The sequence below is a fragment of the Vulpes lagopus genome, chromosome 8 (genome assembly GCF_018345385.1).
Source record: "Vulpes lagopus strain Blue_001 chromosome 8, ASM1834538v1, whole genome shotgun sequence".
In the NCBI taxonomy this organism is placed as follows: Eukaryota; Metazoa; Chordata; class Mammalia; order Carnivora; family Canidae; genus Vulpes; species Vulpes lagopus.
In genome coordinates this window covers 132,932,225-132,951,146 of record NC_054831.1, presented here as the reverse complement: position 1 = coordinate 132,951,146, position 18,922 = coordinate 132,932,225, and positions in this window count along the sequence as shown.

Genomic DNA, 18,922 nt, shown 5'->3' with positions numbered 1-18,922 from the left:
TGTGAGTAACTTTGATGGAAGAGTATGCTAGTTATCTGTTACTGGGTAACAACATTACAGTGAACTTAGTGGCTTAAAACAATACACATTTATTATCTCATAGTTTCTGTAGATCAGGAGTCTGGTCTGTGGGCTGTAGTCTCATCTGAGTCTTGACTGGGGAAAAGTCTACTTCTAACTCAGGTATCGGCAGAAATCAGTTTCTTGAGGTTGTAGACTGAGGGCTTCAGTTCTTTGCTAGCCAGAGGCCACCCTTAGACTCTAAAAGCCATTCACAGTTTCTTGCCATATAAGATACCCCAAATGACTGCTTGCTTCCTTCGAGTGACTAAGGGAGAGACAGATTCCAGCAAGATGTCCACTAAAATCTAAAATACTTACAAATATGGAATCACATAATTTTAAAAAGATTTATTTATTTGTTCATGAGAGACACAGAGAGAGAGAGAGAGGCAGAGACATAGGCAGAGGGAGAAGCAGGCTCCTCACAGGGAGCCCGATGTGGGACTTGATCCTAGATCTTTGGATCACACCTTGAGCTAAGGCAAATGCTCAACCACTGAGCCACACAGGCGTCCTTGTAATCACATATATGTTATCACTATTGCCATATTCTGTTAGTAGCAAATTTCAGGCCTTGCCCATATAAGGGGATCCCACAAGTGTGTGAATGCCAGGGGATAGAGATCATGGGGACCACCATAGTCTGTTCACCACCAAAGGTCTCATCAGAAGTTTATTAATTAAAAAAAGAATGATGGAGACAAATGAAGATGAAAACACAATGGTCCAAAACCTTTGGGATACAGCAAAAGCTGTTCTGAGAGGGAAGTTTAAAGTGATACAGGGCTACCTCAAGAAGCAAGAAAAATCTCAAACACCACAACTTTATACCTAAAGGAGCTAGAAAAAGAATAAATAAAGCCTAAAATCAGTAGAAGGAAGGAAATAATAAAGATTAGAGCAGAGATAAATAAAATAGAGACAAAAAAACCCCAAACAAACCAACAATAGAACAGCTCAATAAAACTAGGAGCTAGTTTTATTGAATCAACAAAATTCATAAGCCTTTACCCAGGCTCATCAAACGAGAGAGAGAGAGAGAGAGAGAGAGAGAGAACTCAAACAAAATAAGAAATACAAGAGGGGAAATGACAACTGACAACACAGAAATACAAAGGATTGTAAGAGAATACTATGAAAAATTACATGCCAACAAATTGAACAATATAGAAGAAATGAATAAATTCCTAGAAACATGATTCAGGAAGAAATTGAAAATTTGAACAAATCAGTTACCATAATTTAAAAACTCCCAACAAAAAAAAAAGTCCAGGATCAGACAGCTTCACAGGTGACTTCTACCAAACATTTAAAGAGTTAATACCTGTACTTCTCAAACTATTCCAAAAAACAAAAAAGGAAGGAAAACTTTCAAATTCATTCTATGAGGCCAGCATTTCCCTGAGACCAAAACCAGATAAAGACACTACCAAAAAAAAAAAAAAAAAAAGAAAAAAGAAAAAAAGAAAACTACAAGCCAGGATCTCTGATCAACATAGATGCAAAAATCCTCAAAAAAATAATAGCAAACTGAATCCAACAATATATTAAAAAAAATCATTCACCACAATCAAGTGAGAGTTATTCCTGGGATGCAATATTTACAAAACAATTGACATGAGACATCACATCAATGAGAGAATAAATAAATAAATATCACTATTTAATATATGCAAATGTATACGTTTGACAAAGTATAACATGCATTCATGATAAAAGCCCTCAACAAAGTAGGTCTAGAGGGAATGTACTTCTATGTAACAAAGTCCATATATGAAAAGCCACAGCAAACATCATATTCAATGGTGAAAAACTGAGTTTTTCCCTAAGATCAGGAACAAGACAGGGATGTCCACTCCCACCACTTTTGTTCAACATAGTCCTGAAAGTCTGAGCCATGGCAATCAGACAAGAAAAAGGAATAAAAGGCATCCAAACTAGTAAGGAAGAAGTAAAACTTTCACTATTTGCAAATGACATAATACTAATATATATATAAAACCCTATGGACTCCACCAAAAAACTACTAGAATTGACAAATGAATTCAGTAAGGTCACAGAATGTGAAGTCCATGTACAGAGCTTTGCATTTCTTTACCCTAATAATGAAGCAGCAGAAAGAGAAGCTAAGAAAATTCTCTATAATTGTAACAAAATAATAAAATACCTAGGAATGAACTTAACTAAGAAGGTGAAAGACTTGTACTCTGAAAACTATAAAATACTGATGAAAAAAATTGAGGATGACACGAACAAATGGAAAGATATTCCATGCTCATGGATTGGAAGAACAAACATTGTTAAAATGTCCATATTGCTCAAAGCAATCTATGTACTCAGTGGAATCCCTAACAAAATACGAATAGCATTTTTCACAAAACTAGAACAGACAATCCTGAAACTTGTGTGGAACCGCAAAAGACCCTGAATAGCCAAAGCAATCTTGAAAAAGGAAAGCAAAGCTGGAGACATCACAATTCTGGACTTTAAGTTACATTACTAAGCTGTAGTAGTCAAAACAATATGGTCCTGGCACAAAAACAGATACATTGATCAATAGAACAGAACAGAAAATCCACAAATAAACCCACAATTAATCATTGACAAAGCTAGGAAAGACTATCCAGGGATCCCTGGGTGGCGCAGCGGTTTGGCGCCTGCCTTTGGCCCGGGGCGCGATCCTGGAGACCCGGGATCGAATCCCACATCAGGCTTCCGGTGCATGGAGCCTGCTTCTCCCTCTGCCTGTGTCTCTGCCTCTCTCTCTCTCTGTGACTATTATAAATAAATTAAAAAAAAAAATTAAAAAAAAAAGGAAAGACTATCCAATGGGAAAAAGACAGTCTCTTCAACAAATGGTGTTCAGAAAACATGACAGCTACATGCAAAAGAATGAAACTGGACCGCTTTCCTTCATTATACACAAAAATTAACTCAATATGGATTAAAGAAAATGTGAGAACTGAAACCATAAAAATCCTAGAAGAGAGTACAGGTAGTAATTTCTCTGACACTGGCCATAGCAAGATTTTTTTAGATATATCTTGTGAGGCAAGGGAAATAAAAGGAAAAAAATAAAACTACTGGGACTTTATCAAAATAAAAAGCTTCTGCACAGCAAAGGAAACAATCAACAAAGCTGAAAGGCAACCTACTGGATGGGAGAAGATCTTTGCAAATGACATATCCAATAAAGGGTTATATCCAGAATATGTAAAGAACTTCTACGATTCAACACCAAAAAAAACAAAAAAACAAAAACAAAAAACAAAAACAAAACAAAACAAAACAAAAACCCCAAACAACCCAACTGAAAAGTGAGCAGAAGACATTTTGCTAAAAAAAGATATTCAGATGAAAAGATGCTCAATATCACTCATAATCAGAGAAATGCCAATCAAAAACACAATGTGACGTCACCTGGCACCTGTCCGAATGGCTAAAATAAAAAACCATGAGAAACAACAAGTGTTGGCGAGGATGTGGAAGAAAGGGGAGCCCTTTTGCACTGTTGGTGGGAGTGCAAACTGGTGCAGCCAGTCTGGAAAACAGCATGGAGATTCCTCAAAAAAAAAAAAAAAAAGAACAAGCATATGATCCAGCAATCATACCTACTACTGGGTATTTACCCAAAGAATATGAAAACACTAATTCAAAAGGATCTATGCACCCCTATGTCTAGCAGCATCATGTACAGCAGCCAATTTATGGAAGTAGCCCACGTGTCCATCGATAGATGAAATGGATAAAGAGGAGGCGGTATATGTCCCCAGTGGGATATTACTCAGCTATAAAAAGCAATGAAATCTTGCCATTTGCAACAACATGGATGGATCTAGAGTATAGTGCTAAGTGAAGTCAGAGAAAGACAAATACTGCACGATTCTACTCATATGTGGAGTTTAAGAAACAAAACAAATGAATGAAGGGGAAAAAAGAGACACAAACCAAAAGCAGACTCATGACTTATAAAGAACAAACTGCTGGTTACCAGAGGGGAGCTGGGCGGAGGGATGGGGGAAATAAGTGGAGGAGATTAAGGGTATGTTTATCTTGATCCGAGATCGGTTGTGCAGATTCCTCTGGTGGCACCTCTGGGCTGATGAGGGCCTAGTGTTGTCTCCTCCTGTCCTTCCTGGCGTGAGAGAGGGGAGGGGAGGGGAGGGATCTGCACAAAGGGACACTTATATCCTCCGTTTAGGCAAATGAGGGAGAGCAGAGAGTTATTTTGGGTTCCCTGTTTTTCAATTGTCTTCAGCTCACAGAAACCCTTGTGCCAAAGTGGCCCGTTTGGGGGGTGGCATCTTCTGATCCCCTGCAGTAGTCTTTGCACATTTATTCTCACTTCATTTCCCGAGTCTGGTCATATGGCCATTCCTTTTGGTCAGATTAAGCAACTTGTCCAAAGTCAACAGCTGGTTGGCTGTAGAGCCGGGACTTGAACCCAGGCATTCCAGCTGCGGAACACCTGCTGAAGAACATTATGCTAAACTGCCTTTTTATACCAAACTGGAGGCGAAGTAAGTTCCGTGTTCTTTGAGGGGGCGCGTGATGTGCATCCATGTTGAGTAACGTCCTGCGTGGTAGGGTCCCAAGTGCCATGATGTAGGGCAGCGGTTCTCAACAGGGGCAGGAGTGTGTGAGATTTTGCCGCCCTCCCCAGGGGACATTTGGCAATGTCTGGGGACATTTTTGGTTGTGATTACCGAGGAGGCCCTACTGGCAGCTTGTAAGTAGAGGCCAGGATGCTGCTAAACATCCTACAGGGCGCAGGATGGCCCCCACCAAGAGTTATCCGGTCCCAAATGTCAAAAGCACCGAGGCTGAGAAGGTCTTCAGTAGTAGAAGAGGGTCGTATGGATTTTGTTCTGAGGTCAAGCAGGTTGGGGTTCACGTCCCCTTTCTCCCGGATGCCCTGGAGCTCTACTGAGTCCCAACTTCCTCAGCAGAAAATGCCCACCTGGAAAGTTTATTACAGAAAGGAAAGGACATGATGTGAGCTGCAGGCGGGTGACACAACCTTACGTCCCGGCCTGGACAGGAGGTAGTGGCTCGCGGAGGTTGTGAGGGGCAAAGGAGCAGAGAGGATCCATCTAAGACAGAAGGAAGGACGCCAAGCCAGCTACAGAAAGTGAAGGCGCATTTCAGTATTTGTTAGTTCCCTTGTTCAAAACCTGACTTAGAGGTGGAGGCATCTGGGGAGCAGTGGAGGGATGGCCGAACCCTAAATCTGCCAGCAGCCAGCTCAGTGACTCAGAACAAGTTTCTTTCTTTCTTTCTTTCTTTTTTTTTTTTTTTAAAGATTTTATTTACTTATTTATGAGAGACACAGAGAGAGGCAGAGTCACAGGCAGAGGGAGACCCAAGTTCTCTGCGGGTGGCCTGACACGGGACTTGATCCCAGGACCCCGGCGTCACGCTCTGAGCCCAAGGCAGACGCTCAACCTCTGAGCCCCCCAGGCATCCCTCAGAACAAATTTCTTAACCACGCTGGATCTAGGTGTTCTCACTTTTTTTTGTCTTTCAACTTTCTGCCTTGGATAGAACCGAAGCTGGAGTGCATGTCGTTTTGCTGCTCACTCTTCGGCTGTGTGAAGTGGCCTGCGTTGGGGTCCGTTGCATGTCCATGTTTACCACCTCATTTGCTTAGCTTCACCTCATCAGTCCTTTATTCAGTGAATGCTCACTGGGCCCCTGTCCGACGCAGGGCACTCTGTCGAAGGCCGGGCCTGGGGACGGTCATCTGGAAACGAGTGCCGGAGGGCTGAGGCCCTGCTGGCCCGATCCTGGGACAAGGCCTAGGAAACGCTCTGTTCTCAGGACAACCTGAGAAAGGAAACCAAAAGATGAGCCACCTGTCAGCATTCTTAAATAAGTGTAAAGATGTGCATGCCCTGAGTCGAGGACGGTGCCGTACACGGGCTTTGCAAGGTTTCCACGGTAGGAACACAGATCGGTAGAGTTACAGAGCAGGCAACCAGCATGGCCCTGCCGGAGGTTCTGGGGACACGGTGCTGAATGAAAAGGACAAGTCTCCCAGGGAGCTTACTTGCTAGCGGGTCGGTGGGTAACCAGTGAAAGCACCCAGCTGCCCACTGAACCACACAGTGCTGGGAGAGGCTGGGTACGATGGAGAAGAAAAGGCGGGTGGGCGGATGGAAATACCTGGCCCGGGAGGGCCTTGGTGAGCCTTGACACTCGGAGCAATTGCCCCAGGAGGTGAAGGAGTGACGCGCAGGAGCCTCTTGGGGGAAGGGTGGTCCAGGGGCCTGTGTGTCTGGGAGACGGCAAGGAGGCCAGCGTGAGCAGGGGATACGGAGGGCTGGGGTGGGGAGGCGAGGTGGGGCTCCGAGGATGCTCAAAAGTCCTCGAGTGAGCTGCGAGGCCACGTGGAGGGTCCCCAGGTAGTTATATACCAACTGCAGTCAGCTTCCTATGTGTCCAGTCACCTTTGAGCAGTGACCCTGTTTGCAGAATAACGAATAAAGCTCCTGTAAGTCAATCCCAGCCACGGCTGGTGTAGAGCGAATTGGCTCATTTCTTTTTTTTTTTTTTTAAAGATTTTATTTATTTATTCATAGAGACAGAGAGAGAGAGAGGCAGAGACACAGGCAGAGGGAGGAGCAGGCTCCATACAGAGAGCCCGATGTGGGACTCCATCCAGGGTCTCCAGGATCACGCCCTGGGCTACAGGCGGCGCTAAACCGCTGTGCCACCGGGGCTGCAAATCGGCTCATTTCTGTGGGACGTTAGTGGCCAGCAGGACCCAGGGACACCTTTTCCACCTTCAAAAATCAAAAGTTACTATGGGCTTAGCTGTGGCCCTGTACCCTTGAGCCTTACCTCTGTCACACTTAGGAGTGTCCTGCTGCGTTCCCACCAGCCACAAGCAGACGCTCACGACATCATAGGAAAGGTAACTAGTCTTCGCAGAGTGTGTTCTATGGCCATTTCCACAAATAAATCTGTTTAATTCACCTAGAAACTCTTTGAGGCACATTTCATTGCTTCCTTTGTTGAGGGAGTAGCTGAGATGAAGGTGCAGTCGGTTTAGGTAAAACCACGCGGCATCAGGGACAAGTGGGAGTTGAGGTCTCAGCTTGCAAGGTCTGTGCTCAAGGGGCCTAAGTCAAGGGCAAATCCTGGGTCAGCCATTTGGCTTTGCCATAGAGTAGAAATGAAGGAACGGGGGGCGGGGGGGTCTGTGAAAGTCATCATGTGTCCCCCCGGCCTCGAGAAGAGTGGCTTCCACCAATATTTGTTGAGTGAACGGAGAAAGAAAACGTGAAGATGCCCAAGTGCTTTGCAAGTGAGGCTCTGGGGGCTCAGAAGTGGGTCAAGAGCCCACGCAGATGAAGACGAACTGGGCCGAGGGTGTCGTGCACGGAGGACAGGCTGGGGAGGGGTGGGGCTCGGTCCAGTGAGAGGGAATCGCTCCCTCTTCCTTCTCGTTCACACCCTCCCTACCTTCCAGAGCCTTATGAGCGGCTTTCGTCCATCCGTCCTCCAGGGGGGAGAACCGGCTCAGAGGACATCCGGAAGGGCAGTTTTGTCCGAGAAAGAACCTCACTGAAACGAGGCAGCAAGTCGGCGCAGGACCAGCTGGGTGAAGCGAATTGGTTCATCCCGAAACCGGGCAAGTGGCCTCTCCTTCGCCCTCTCACATGGGGGCCTGCTTGTGCGGGGTTGGGAATGTGCTCAGTGCCCAGAGTCGTCCGTTTTGTACATGGCAGCACGAAAACAAAACAAGAGTAGACTCTCAAACCGCACCCTTGAGGCTGTTCCAGCCCCAAGGGGGGTCCCCCAGCCCCACCAAGGCATCATCTTCCAGTCCGGAGGCAGCAGGGTACTTGGAAGCCTGGATAAGGGGCTTCCTCGCCCAGCTTCGTAGAGCAAGGGCCTCACTGGCCGGCGCCGAGGAGCTACTCAAGTATTTGTCAGACGGATGAGAGAGTGAAGAGCGACAGCCTCGCCTGTCACCATCCACTGAGTCAATCCCCCTAGTGCCTTCCTGGAATTAGGCCATTCGGAATTATTTATCAACAGGCCCCAAGTTCTTTATCTGGAATTCCAATATCCAGACAGCTAGGAAATTTGAGAATTTTTTTCATGACTTGTTTGGTGGCCCCATCTGACTTGAACTCATTGGTTGGCACATTTGGATTTAAATTGGGATGAGGATACATACTGCCCTTGCTCATTCCACGTACGTGAGTGTTCACGGGTTTACCGCAGAAATATTGACATATGTAAGATGGAATTATTTTCCCGTGTCCTGCCAGGGTGATATATACTATCCAGTGGCTGCGCCTTTTATGCCATCTTGTTCTCACTATGCAATGATCGGACACACACAGAAAATCACAAGATATCACTGTACTCCCAGCAGATTGGCTAAAACATAAAATAGCGATAGTCCTAAATGTTGGCAAGGACGCTCCCTCATCCATTGTTCGCAGAGATGTAACGTGGCACAGCCTCTCTGGAATCTCCGGCAATAGAGGTCACTTGTGGACGGCCGTAAAAACCTGCACTCGCTCAACAGAATCCGCATTCGTGATCTTGGCTTTTGGATCTTTCTTCGTCTCCACCAGCAATTAGCATTGTTTCTTTTAAGTTCTCATGAGCTTCGGGGCACCTGGGTGGCTTAGATGGTTGAGCGTCCGACTCCTGATTTCAGCTCAGGTCATGATCTCAGGGTTGTGAGGTCGAGCCCTGTGCAGGGCTCCATGCTGGGCGTGAAGCCTTCCTAAGGTTCCCTCTCCCTCTGCCCCTCCCCCCGTGCTTGCACACGCACTCTCTCTCTCAAATAAACTGAAAAAAAAAATTCTCGTGAGCTTATTAACCTCGAGGCTCTGTACTTCTGTCGGTTGGGTAAGTAAGGAAGAACGTGCACTGGGTAAAGTGCTGGTGGGCAATGGGGTTGGGGAGGGAGGAAGGAGCTCAGGTCTCCTCGAGTTGAACTGACCTCCTATATACCCTGGAGCAGCAGGGGAGAGGCAGCAGGCCAAATCCTCAGGAAAAGGAAAAGGAAGAGTAAGGAGGTGGGATCTCCCCTCCAGGAGGCTGAAGGAAGGCGATGTCAGCCAGCAGCACAGGACTCCGACGGGACAGCCAGACTAGGGCAGGAGCCCGGGCCCTGTGAACCGGATTGTGTCAGGAGGAGGAGGAGGGATTAATCAGGGGCCCCCATTTTCCAGCAAGGCCTCTGGGATGGGATGAGTCAAGGGTCTTGTCCTCAGAGCCATTGGTGGCAAAGACAAGACTAGAAGCCATGTCTCTTGACACCCACTCAGAGGGATTTTCCTTCTGTGCTTTGTCTCTTCTCCATGGGAGGCGCTTTCACAGGCCGGAGGCAGTTCCCTGGGTCCATGTTTTTCAGGACGATGGATGATAAGCCAGATAGAGAGGCATATGGATAACCCTGTGTCTGCTGAAAGGGGTGGCTGGCAACGGTGTGGACGGGCTCATTCTCCAAGGATTATAAGAAAAGGGACCAATAATGTCCCCTAAAATACCATGCACACATCTTTGAGGACTAATCCTTGATGAGACATGACGCCGTGGAAAACACATGACCACACTATCCGTGCGAGGCAGACTGAAGTCCTGGTTCTGCTCTAAAGCGCAGGTGGCCCTGGGCAATGACCTTGGTTCAACAATGTATACTGAACACCTGGCATGTGCCAGGTAGTGTCCTATGGTGAGGAATGAAGCAGAGAGAACTTCCTGCTAGCAGGTCCTGGACAGTGGTTGTGAGTGAAGCCATCACAAGTCAGGGGTAATTTCTCCAGTTTTGGGATTGGACATCCGAGTATCTGGAGGTGTCCCCTTGACTAGAGACACTTGTGTGCCATGGAATATGTGGTGTTGGTTTCAGTTTGCAATTGGTGGCTGCATTGGACCCTGACTACAAATCCTTTTTCTTTTTTGAAAGATATTTATTTATTTGAGAAAGAGTGAGCAAGTGAGAGCAGAGAGAGAGAGAGAGAGAAAGAGAGAGAAGCAGACTCCCCCAATGCGCAGGGAGCCCGATGTGGGGCTCGCTCCCAGGACCCCGAGATCATGACCTGAGCCGAAGGGAGATGCTTAACTGACTGAGCCACCCAGGCACCCCCTAACTACCAATCTTTTATAAATTTTGTCGCAGGAGTGGACTTTTCTTCCTTGACAACACGTAGTCTAGCACTTTCCTGTTGTTGGCAAGGGCCGTCCATGTCCCCTCCCTCACCGAGAAGGCCCCCCCCCATCTCCAAACGCTGTCCTCCCCTCCTCCCTGCCCAGCACACTACCCACCATAGAGCTGGGTCCGTAGGATAAGCTAGTATTTATAGTTTAAAAATGATAATAATAGGGCAGCTCGGGTGGCTTGGCGGCTTGGCGTTCCCTTCAGCCCAGGGCCTGATCCTGGGGACCCAGGATCGAGTCCCACATCAGGCTCCCTGCATGGAGCCTGCGTCTCCCTCTGCCGGTGTCTCTGCCTCTCTCTCTCTCTCTCTCTGTGTCTCTCATGAATAAATAAAATAAAATCTTTAAAAGAATGATAATAATGTCATATATGGAATGACAACTTTTGAGGGGAGTTTGAAACATAGGATAGTCCCTTTGTGTAAATTATAGAACCTTTTTATCAGATGAAAATGATTAATGCCCCCGGACGTAGAACACAGAAGGGCAGAGCTGTCTGGTTGAAGTCTAGACAGAAGGTCTATCTACCCAGCCTCTCCCTTGAGCCCACACGAGCTCCAGAGCCCCCCGAAGTATGGTTTATAGTCACCAAGAATGTAACCAAGACAAGGCACAGTCAGCAGAGCTCATCTCCATTTCTGTCTATGGAAGATCAAATTTCTTTTCCGTTTAAGCCTTAGATTTTTGCTTTTGGCTTTTCATTAACTGCTTTCTCCATAACCACCCTAATTCCTAAGGGCCTCTGCGCTCCACCCTTAGGAGCCCTCTCATCTCCCTCTTCTCACTCCTTCACGAATGGAGAGGTGTGGCTGTGCCACTTGGTGGCAGCGTACTCCATACTAAGTTTGTAGGTTTATTTAATTTGTAACGTAAACCCAAATCCAGGTTTAACTTCCTAAGGAGGGCATGCTTTGAAGGTGGATTCTGCAAGCTCAGATTGGAAATAACAGCAGTAAGATGACAGAGTGATACACGAGACAGTAAAGTTTTGGTTAATAAGACCGTGTGTAGAGGGAAAAAAAAATTTGTCACCTGAGTAAGGAGCAGATCTTACTGGAGAGAACCGAGGTGGCTGTGGGGCAGGGTGCAGGCATAACAGGGAACGAAAAGGTCATAGGCAAGTTCCTAACCCACAGTTTTGTTCAACGTAGGCCACGTGTTCTGTGGGAAATTGGCTTGGCACAGTGTAGCCCCCAATACCACCAAGCAAGGAATTCTAAAGGTCACTGAACAGAAAGGCTCACAGACCGAATGAAGTTGGTCGCGTCACAAGGTTTAAATCCACACGGCAAGAAGCAAGGGGCAAGTTAGCGCACAGAGAAGGTGCCAGAAGGTAGAAACTCTACCCTGGGTTGTGCAATATTCCTACGTCCTCTCTCTGTGTCACATCTGCCTTTCCCTCTGGTGTGCTTAAAAAGAGCAGAGGGGCTCCAACGGCTGCAGGGGACTGGGAGCAACATATATCGTTCATGGGAGAGACACAGGAGCCCCTAAACCTGGCCGCAGCAGTAGCTCCCCCGTTAGCTTGCTGGCCAGCTGTGAGTTCATCTGCATTCTCTGGGAGGGGACATGTAGAGCCAGCGTGGGGCCATATTGGGTTTACCAATGGGTGACCGATTTGGTTGACTTGGCTTGTCAGTCCAGACACGGCGTGCTCACGACCTTGAGGGAGGAAGCCCATCTGGTGAGCAGAGAAATCCTTACCCTAAAACATTTGCCTCTTGTTGCTGAGGGTGACATCATCCACCGCTCCCCAAGAGCTTGTCATGTGAGCTCTGAGTGTGACGTCCTCCGAGGTGACACCCCGAACGTTCAAGAAGAGGCTGGAGGACCAAGGGGGTACCAGTGACCTGGTGCCACATTGAAGGTGGCTTTCCCGGAGCCGCCGACACTGTGGCATTAGTGGGCGTCCTTCTGGAGCTGAGAAGATTAGGAATGTTGCTGCTGGGTTCCTAACGAATCTGTGCATGGGCTCACCCTCACCGAACCCAGAATGGAAGCTCTCCGTCTGTGATGGCGACGCTTTCCTCCTGCTCCGGTGGGGAGGGGCACAGACGGCCAGTTGCCTGTGATGGAAGGTGAAACCCGTCCTTGAAGCCTCTGTGAAGAACCGTCCAGAAGATAAAGGAGAAGCTGTTACTGTTAACGGCTGGTTGGAGCCCTGCTTCTCGAACAGCGGTCCCTGGGCCAGCAGCACCACCATCGCCCAGGACCTTGCTGGGGTTGCACAACCTGGGGCCCCTCTGCAGACCTACTGAATCAGAATCTGCATTTTTAACCAGATTCCCAGGTGACTCATGCGCTCACGACAGTTTGAGTCACATCACCCTAGCATAGCCAGGAGCACGAGAAAGGCAATGAAGTCAGACGGGCCTGGATGAATTCCGACCCGACGGCGCACTGGCCAACTTTGAGCAAGTGATTTATCTGCTACTGGCTTCGGCTTTCTTATCTCTAAAAGGGGGGAAATAAGGGTTTTCTCAGATCAGTCTTTTTTATCGTGGTAAAACACACATAAAAGTCACCGTTTCAAATCGTGCAATTCAGTGGCATTCAGGGCATCGCAACACTGGGTAACAATCCCTACTGTTGAGTTCCAGAGCATTCTCATCACCTCCAAAGGAGACCCTGTTGAGCCATCATTTCCATCCTGGGCCCCACCCAGAGCCTGGCAACTGCTAATTTTCTTTCTGTCCCTGTGAACTTGCTCGTTGTGGTTATTTCATGTGAATGGAAGCACACAATATACGGCCTCGTTTGCCTGGCTTTGTTCAACTTGGTCTTTTTAAACATTGTTATCAAAGGAGGATAAATCTAGAGAAAAGTGCATGAATTATAAGTGTACAGCTCGATGCATTTTCACACCAACTACTATTACCCAGACCCAAAAGCAGCATTTCGGTGTCCCAGAAGCCTCTCCCCTGCCCTCTTTCTGTCACCATGTCATAGACCGGGTTCATTTAGCCCGCCTTCGAACTCTACAAAATGGAATCATGACCGTACTCGTTCACGTCTGGGCCCTGTTGCTCAACATTGGTGAGACTCAACCGCGTCGTCGTACGTCCTTGTAGCTTGTTCACCCTTTTTGCACTTCAGTTTCCCATTGTGGGAACAAATGATCATGTATTCATCCCTTCCTCTCTTGATGGGCGTCTGGATTGATTCCAGTTTCTAGCTATCACGAATAGTGCCGCCATCAACATTTCTGTCCATGTCTCTTAGCCCACACGCTCGACTTCTTTTTGGCTCCATCCCTTGGAGTAGAAGTGCTGGATCAGAGAGCACGCGTGTGTTCAGCATTAGTGGACGCTTCCCAACAGTCTTCCAGAGCAGTTGTGCCAAGTTACCAGTGGTGCATGAGAGCTTGGGATGCTCCCTACTGCTTCCCATACTAATTCTGCTTCTTTTTAAAAAAGATTTTATTTATGTATTTGAGAGACATGAAAGAGAAAGATCACAAGCAGGAGGGAGGGGGAGACGGAGAAGCAGACTCCCCACTAAGGAGGGATCCCGATGTGGGGCTCGGTCCCAGGACCCTGGGATCATGACCTGAGTCAAAGGCAGATACCGAACCCACTGAGCCACCCAGGGGTCCCGCTTCCCACATTTCTTGATCTTCGGATGACTTGAGAATATTAGAAGTGGCCCATTGAAGAGCTCCGGCTTTATGCAGCTGCTCTACGGTGTGAAACAGCGCAGACACCCCAGTAGTTGTGTTTCCCAGTATGGCTTTGCTTTATTGCCTTTCAAATCCAGGATCAATTATTAGGATCCAAACCTGTCAAGCCACTAAGCAGTTTGTGGCTACAGAAGGGAGGGGATTGTATCTGCCTCGTCCCTCGTGGGAAAACTTCCTTCCTCTGAGTACATGAATCCAACGTGGTCTCTCATCTTTGGGAAACGCCAAGTCTACTTTGCAGTTCAAGTTTTTTCAACGGAATCATCGTAACTTCAAACAGGGGCTCAGCGGCCGGCAGTCAAGGTGTCAAGAGCTTGACGGGGGAGAGAAATCATACTGTTATTTTCATGAACCTCTCACTGAAATTTAGAATTTTTCTTTTTTCCTGGCAGAGATGAGGGAGGGCCACGGGCCGCAGTAACAGTGCTTGACCAGATTTTACCACCGATAGAAATCACAAATATCTTCAGGTATTTCAGCTGTGGCAAATATTACAAGACATCTTTTATGTTCGTCGTTATTTCGAAATGCGGCATTACTAGATCTGCCACTAGATCGTGCTGTTTAATGGTTTTTAAAAAAGGCACTTATATTTCTATATCAGAAATTGAAAATCATCTTAATGTAATTAATTTTCTTTGAAAATCTGTGTCTGTTTGAGAGTTATTTAAAAACACTGTTTTTGGGCAGCCCGGGTGGCTCAGCTGTTTAGCACCTGCCTTCGGCCCAGGGTGTGATCCTAGAGACCCAGGATCAAGTCCCACGTCAGGCTCTCTTCATGGAGCCTGCTTCTCCCTCTGCCTGTGACACTGCCCCCCCCCCTCTCTCTCATGAATAAATATTAAAAAAAATAAAAATAAAAACACTGTTTTTACCAAAGTACTAATACTATTCTGAGAAGGGGTGTGCGGCGTGAAAAAGATGAAGAATCCTTGTTTTACTGACAATCAGCCCCCAGCAGTGAGTGATGGGGACGGAGTGGGATATCCCGAAGGTTTCTGCAGGTCTGCAGGTGCTCCACCTGTCGGCCGTCACGTCTAACCTTAAAGCCACCGTGACCTTGATATGGATTATTGACAAAGCCGCTGTGAAGAGGCTGCCAGGATTCCTTCCTTCAGATTTTGGAAAGTTGACTCAGCCTTTAGCAACTCAAAGCTGGCTTACCTGTCCTTGAGGTAGGAGGAGCTCCTGAAACCCAAGGGGGTCCCTTCCTTTCCCAGGGGCTTCCTCAGGAAGGCTCTCCCCAGACAGCTGCCGGGAGCGTGCACACTCCCAGACATTTATGAATGAATGAATGAATGAATGAATGCGCTGTCCCATGCTGCCAACAAGGAGAGTTACACATAGAGACATGTTTTTCCAAATCTGGTGCCATATTGGTGCCACGTGGAGGACGAGCCGGCACCACTGGAGTCTGGCCCAAGTTTAAAGATTTTCCTTATTTATTCATTAGAGAGACAGAGAGAGAAGCAGAGACACAGGCAGAGGGAGAAGCAGGCTCCACGCAGGGAGCCCGACGTGGGACTTGATCCCAGGTCTCCAGGATCACGCCCTGAGCTGAAGGCGGCGCTAAACCGCTGAGCCACCCGGGCTGCCCCCGAGTTTAAATTCATGTGCCATCTGCTTCCTGGGGCGGGGCCCTTCCTCGTGGCTCCCTGAACCATCACGCCCGAGTGTCGCCCCTTAGATGTGCCTGCATCCGAGGAAGCGACCCGAAGGGTCAGGTGGCCTGATACAGCTTTTGCGGCCTCCGTGTGCAGACAGCCCGCCCGCCCCTGCAGACCCCCGGTCGGCCTCCTCCCCAAGCAGCGTCCTTCAAAACCCGGTGCCAGGGACTCAGCCTGGCTCCAGGGAGTTTCTGCCTCTATTTCTTCAAGCCCGGGAATGTGTTTGCAGGAAACCACTTCCAGCTCATTTTTCCCCTAGAACGTGCACACCTGCCCCGCCGCTCCCCTGCCCCTTGCCCTCACTTCCTTCCCCAGCACAGCTGGATTTTCCTAGGGGACTACGAGCCCTTTGCAGCGGGCGTGAAGGTGGGGAAGGAGATGGACGTCTCGGTATCCATTTACGGAGCAAGTTCTGAAGACAGAAACTACTAAGGAGGATTGTTCTAGTCATTTTTTTCCATACCTTCCCCCTTTATTCACTTGGAAGCTGGGGAAAAAGTTAAAGATTCCCGATGGTTCTTTTTTTAATTTTACATTTTTAAAAATTTAATTCAATTTCCCAACCTGTAGTATCACACCCAGTGCTCATCCCAGCACGTTCCCTCCTCAGTGCCCGTCACCGGGTCACCCCATCTCCTTACCCACCTCCCCTTCCACTACCCTTTGTTTGTTCCCCGGAGTTAGGGGTCTCTCGTGGTTTGTCACCGATGGTTCTTTTCACAGAGGATTTTCACGTTCAAAGAAGTCAAACATGCACAGAGGTGCACACGGTCGGAAGATGGAAGGAAGGAAGCAAAGGAGACAAGCACGCCCCCGACAAGGGCCAACAATAGGCCACACTCGAGGCAGGTAATTATTCGTTTTTTTTTATTGAGATGCAATGGACGGACGGACAGCAGTGCATTCGTTTTGGGTGTAGACGTAGTGATTCCAAATGTGTATGCAGACACGTTGCAAAATGATCACCAGAAAGAGTTTAGTTAATCTCTGTCGCCGCCCGTAGTTCCGTTTCTCTGTCCTGTGATGAGGGTCCGGAGGGTCCTCCCTCGGCGGCCGGTCTGCAGCCCGCAGCGTTGCTCACGGGGTCCTCACGGCCCTCAGGCTTATGTCTCTTATAACTGGAAGTTTGGGGGGCGCCCGGGGGGGGCTCAGCGGTTTAGCGCCGCCTTCAGCCCAGGGCCTGGTCCTGGGGTCCCAGGATCGAGTCCCACGTCGGGCTCCCTGCATGGAGCCTGCTTCTCCCTCTGCCTGTGTCTCTGCCTCTCTCTCTCTCTCTCTCTCTCTCATGAATGAATAAATAAAATCTTTAAAAACAAATAACTGGAAGTCTGTGCCTTTTGACCCCCTTCACCCATTTTTGCTGCCCGCACTCCCCGCTCCTGGCAAGCATCAGACAAGTCATTCTCAGGGAACTTCCTGAGGAAGGAGCGGAGTCTCTGACGTCCTTGGAAGGTGCGGGGAGTTCGGTGGGGCTCGCTGGCGGCCCTAATCCGAAGAGCAAGAGCTCCTGGAGTGGGCGGCGGCGTCTGGAAGGCAAACCTCTCCCGCGCTTACCTCTCAAAGCCAAAGGCCTCGCGGCTGAAGCAGCCCCCCCAGAGCCGCTCACATCCCGATCCCCGGAACCCGCAACTACGTTACCTTATGTGGCGAAAGGGACTTTACACACGTGGTGACGTTAAGGATTTTGAGGTGGGGAGATTCCCCTGGACCGTGCAAGTGGGCGTGAGGTAGTCACGGGCACCCGAAGAGGGAGACGGGAGAGGTGGGCGTCGGGGGGCAGGTGGGCCGACAGCAGGTGTGCGGGGAGCGCCCAAGCCCAGGAACGCAGGTGCCTCCAGAAGCCCGGAAAGGACAAGGAGCAGGCGTGGGTCTCTAACAGGAACCCAGCCTTGCCGACACCTTAATTTACTGCTCCTGCCTCCAGAGCTCTGCGAGGACGGACTGGTGTCATTTTAAAGCCCGACATTTGTGACGGCAGCCGTGGGAAAGAGAATGTGGTCTCCCCGCCTCTGTGAGCTCAGCACCAACAGACTAGGAGCCAAGGGGCTGGAGGGGCAAATACCCCTGTGCTGGGCGTCCACCTCGGCCCTGCCGGTGGCCCCCCACTTCCTCCTGGGAAGCTGACCCGCGGGGACCCCGCCGGCGGGATCCTGTGCCCTCCGCTTTCCTGCAGGGCCTGCACGGTGGAGCACAGCAGCGTGGGGGCCTAGGGAGGAGGACGAGTCAGCCCTGCCCCCATGGGGTGGCTTAGCAGACAGGGAGCCCGCCACGCAGCCCCGATCCGAGGGGAGGAGGACAGAGCCCCGATGCCATCAGCTGTGCTCGCCTGTGCAGGCTTTGCGCATTGTCCTAACGTGAGTCGGTGCAGGCAGCTGTAGCAGAATTACCGCGGCCGGGAGGGGGGGGCGTGTAGATGGAACAGCCCCTGGAACAGCTCTTTCTTGCAGAGCCCACTAAGCCAGCTCTGCAGATGCCTTAGACTCCAGCCTCCAGAACTGGGGGGCCCTAAACCTCGGTGGCTAAGCCCCCTCCCCCCGGCCTGGGGTCCTTTGTTAGAGCAGCCCCGGCAGTCGGGGACAGGTGGCTTCCACAGCAGGTGTACCATCTGTGCCGAACAACATTGAGGCAAAACACGCAGAGGAAAAGACTGCTAGCAGTTCTGTGCCGAGCACTCGGGAGCGTGGGCAGGGCAAGGATGCGTCACACGCCGCCTGACCTTGGCCCAGGGAGCCCTCGGCCCCATGGTTGGGCTTTGAGGCTCTGGGTCACGATCACCCTCGTGTTCACTTCACGTGCACCCTCCTCCGTGTTCTGCAGTGTGTCCTGGGGTGGGGCCCGGAGAGGGGGTCCCGTGAGCCGGGAGGCAGCAGAGCAGACGCACCAGGCAGGGGAGCACCGGCCACCCGAGGCCTCCACGTCTGGCCGCGCCTCCGGGGCTTCCGAGCTCCCAGGCGCCCCGACGGCAGGGGTTTCCTGGGACGCCGGCAGGTTCTGGGTTCCTGACAGCCCCCCTGCCCTTGGCGCCTGCTCCTGCCACGCGGCCGGGGGTTTCAAGGCGCCGCGTTGGGCCTCCTCCTGCTTGGGGGTCACAGGCTGCTGCCGGGAAGAGCCTGTGAATTCAGCAGCTTCATTTTCGTCCTCTGAAGGCAAAGCCTGGCCTTCCCCGGGATCCCACGGGTCCAGGTGAGGCCACGTCAGGCCATCTGGCCAAGGGGATGCATTTCCAGGCCTGGCCCTCGAGTTCTCCTGCCCGGGTTCCTCCACGAGCAGACTGCTCCTCAGGCTCCCGGCAAGGTTCGGGGTGTCAGGGCAGGTGCTAGGGCCG